Raw genomic sequence first — 4,148 nt, 5'->3', positions numbered from 1 at the left:
GGGTTATGACATAAGCACTCCCATCACTTCATCATTCCTAAAACCTGAATGGCCAAACAACATTTTTATGCAGAGTTTCTCAACAAACTGGCAAAACAACGCGGAAACCCTGGTGAATTACAAAAAAGGACATGTCATTTGATGAATTAAAGGTCTAGACATCTGTGTGACATCAGACACCAGAAAGAGTAGCTAATTATCAGAAGCATTCCCTAACACATTTCTCCGCCCAACGTTTCGGTAAAACATTTAGGGATGGGGCTGGAGAAATGTAAGCAGTCTGAAATTCATAAACAGAGCAGGATCCCATCCATGAAATCAACATTTGTGTTTTAACCATGTTCTGAGGCTATACGTTGTTTGTTAACATTTACTTTGTTTACAAACATTGGAGTAAAACAAGCTTATATTTTGTGTTCTGATTGAGTACGACAGTGGAAGTACGCTCATGAGGCATTTAAATGTTATATTCTTCAGGAGTCAATGGGGATACAGTGCATTCGGAAAGTATTCAAACCCTTAGACTTTTTCCACATGTTTTTATGTCACAGCCTAATTCTAAAATGAATTACATTTGAAAAAATAAAATATCACATTTACATAATTATTCAGACCCTTTACTCAGTACTTTGTTGAAGAACCTTTGGCGGAGATTACAGCCTTGAGACATCTTGGGTATGACGCTACAAGCCTGGCACACCTGTATTTGGGGAGGTTCCATATCTCATTCTTCTCTGCAGACCATCTCAAGATCTGTCAGGTTGGTTGGGGAGTGTCACTGCACAGCTATTCTCAGGTCTCTCCAGAGATGTTCGATCAGGTTCAAGTCTGGGCTCTGGCTGAGCCACTCAAGGACATTCAGAGACGTGTCCCAAAGCCACTCCTGCATTGTCTTGGCTGTGTGCTTAAGCTTGTTGTCTTTTTGGAAGGTGAACCTTCACCCCAGTGTGAGGTCCTGAGTGCTCTTGTGCAGGTTCTCATCAAGAATCTCTCTGTACTTTGCTAAGTTAATCTTTCCCTCAGTCCTGACTAGTCTCCCAGTCCCTGCCCCTGAAAAACATCCCCACAGCATGATGCTGCCACCGCCATGCGTCACCGTAGGGATGGTGCCAGGTTTCCTCCAGACGTGACGCTTGGTATTCAGGCCAGAGAGTTCAATATTGGATACATCAGATCGGAGAACTTTGTTTCTCATGACATGCACCGTCAACTTATAGTTGAAGTCGCAAGTTCACATACACCCATTAAAAGTCGTTTCTCAACCACTCCACAAATTTCTTGTTAACTTCTCTAGGGTAGGTGAGACGCTAACGTCCCACCAGGTCAACATCCGGTGAAACTGCAGAGAGCTAACATTTTGAATACACCATTCGTTGTATTAAACATTCTTGTAAATACATGTATCTTACATCATTTAAAAGATGAACGTCTTATTAATCCAGCCGCTGTGTCAGATTTCAAAAAGGTTTACTGCAAAAACAAACACAAGATCTTCTGAGGACGGAGCCCCACACACACAAGTATTACGAGCATTTTCCAACCAAGCATTGAAGATCTTCCTCTGGTGGCAATGCCAAGTGTCCTAACTACACAGTGAATGTTCGTTTTGTTTGATAAAATCAAACACAAAACATTTGTTAACCCCGTTGCGTCGTGATTTCCGTCTCATTCAACTTTGGACGAAGCGTTCATGGTAATTACACACACTAAACTTTTCCAGTCATGGTTGATTTCATTGCAATCCTCTGGTTGTTGCTAACACAACCATACATGAGGGTTATTTTCCCAGGAAGTATTGACCAAAACAAAACGATTTGAAGACACCAATCAATGACCTCAATGGTAGGACCGGTCTATCGTTGATTGACTGTATTTTGGCCCAATGACCACTGATCATCTTGAAATCTAGCTTGGAAGATAGCCAATGAGTTGAGGTAAACGGCAATATGCAATGGTTGTACGTTCGAAGACCAGCCTTTGGCGTAAAAGAGGTTCATTCGCCATTGCAAATCCTACTTGACGGAGCCACGAGTGTTACACATAGCAGTACATATTCAATAGCATTTTCAACAAGTTTATATATTTAAATTATGGCGAATAAATCAGGAAAAGCTAAAACAAAGTCTAGGTATACAGATTTAACCCAATTATAGAGGAAATTGATCGAGACAGCGAGACCGAGTTTCTTCAGGAAGATGAATCTTTCAGCGAAGCTAGTTTTGACTCCCAGGCGGAAGAAATGTTTCTGCATGGCGAGGATGCCATGCTGGATTGGTAAACTGTAATGCTAATGTCATTGTTTGAAATTAATAAGAAATATTATTCATTTGAGATTATTTTTTAGATGTTCTTATTTTATTTGCAATATATAAACATATCATCTGTAATGAAATGTGTAAAGTACACATTGGCAATACTTTGTGTGTGTGTGATATATTTTTTATTTTTATTTGACATAAACATGGAATGGAACAGCTTTTCACCAGAGATGATGTTCCCTGTACTCTATATATATCTGTTTATTTTATGTGTTGATACAGGGCTCATACGTGAAAGCATTGCTACAGATTTTTAAAATCTTTCACAGTGGCAGTGATTCTGATTATGAGCCGCCAATGTCTAGGTGTCCATCTCCCTCTGAAGCTGGTTCATCCAGCCAGAACCCCGAGGCAGGCAGGAAAGAAAGAGGCATGGAAGACCATTTCCATGTCAGACCTTTTCTGCTACTTTTCAATGGTCATTTACATGGGGCTGGTGAAGTTGAAAACTCTAAGGGACTACTGGAAAACGTCAGCTCTCTATCAACTGCCTTTCCCCATGACTGTCATGTCTTCTGAAAGGTTTCTGACCATCTCACGGGCACTTCACAACAGTGACCCAGAAGTTGATGGGGAGAATGACAAGAAGAGAGGCACACCAAGGTTTGATAGGCTCTGTAAAATAAAGCCTCTCTACCCCAGCATCATTGATACCTGCAAGACTTATTTTCAGCCCGCCCAGAACTTGTCCATCGATGAGAGGATGGTAGCCTCAAAGGCCAGAATCAGCCTCAAACAATACATTCGTAACAAACCAACCAAATGGGGCTACAAGCTGTTTGTTTTGGCTGATTCTGTGTGTGCCTACACTTGCAATTTTTTTGTTTATGAGGGGAACAACTGTTTTGCTACCGGTAATGGACTGAGTTATGATTCCGTTATGGAGTTATTGCATTTTCAACTGCTGGGGAAGGGCTACAAACTTTTTGTGGACAACTTCTATACAAGCCCTACCCTGTTTACAGAGCTGAGGAAGCGGGAGGTGTGGGCTTGTGGCACCATTTGTACCAACGGGGTGGGATTTCCAAAGACCAAGGTGAACGACATGCCTAAGCGGGCTGAGTGGGGTACCATGCGATGGATCCGTGAAGATGTCCTGCTGTTTGTGAAGTAGATGGATACCAGAGAGGTTGTCATGTGCTCCAGTATCCACAAGACCATAAAATGGTACAAAATATTTTTCTATCATTTCATTGACATTGCTGTGGTGAATTCCTTCATTCTCAAGAAGGAAATGGCCAAGAGCTGTGGATAGCCCACCATCTCACAGCTAGCCTTCAAGGAGCTGCTCATCCAGGAGATTGCTAGCTACAGCAAGTCCACTGCAGCACCTTCTGCTCCAACCAGTGGTGTTCACCTGCCCAGATTAATCTCTGCAGGCATGAATGTGCCTCAGGGCAAAAAGGGCACAGTAGGGAGACGTCATTGTGCCCTTTGTCACCCCATCACCTGCACCACCTGTTCAGTAAGCCTCTGCTTTACAACAGAAAGAGACTGCTATGGGCCATGGCACCAGCAGCACACTATTGTGTAGAGGACTGAGGGACTTCACAATACCCTTGTTATGTTTGTTTATTATTATTATTTATTTATTTAATTATTTATTTGATATATTTTTTTTTGGGGGGGGTGGTACATTTGGGTACATTTGTGTGGGACACCTGGGTGACTTCATACTCAATGTCATGTAGCTCGCTCATTTTTGATTATCTGTCTAAAACTTTGCTCAGCTATTGTTGCCATCTTATGTTCTTCATTCAAATCATCCCCAGCATCCTATATGTATGTTTGGCTGTTCTTGGCCAGTTGAAAGATGATGCAGCAACAATA

The sequence above is a fragment of the Oncorhynchus mykiss genome, chromosome 10 (genome assembly GCF_057628025.1).
Source record: "Oncorhynchus mykiss isolate SJ-2025 chromosome 10, ASM5762802v1, whole genome shotgun sequence".
In the NCBI taxonomy this organism is placed as follows: domain Eukaryota; kingdom Metazoa; phylum Chordata; class Actinopteri; order Salmoniformes; family Salmonidae; genus Oncorhynchus; species Oncorhynchus mykiss.
The sequence above is the reverse complement of the archived record's forward strand: the minus strand, read 5'-3'. Positions refer to the sequence as shown.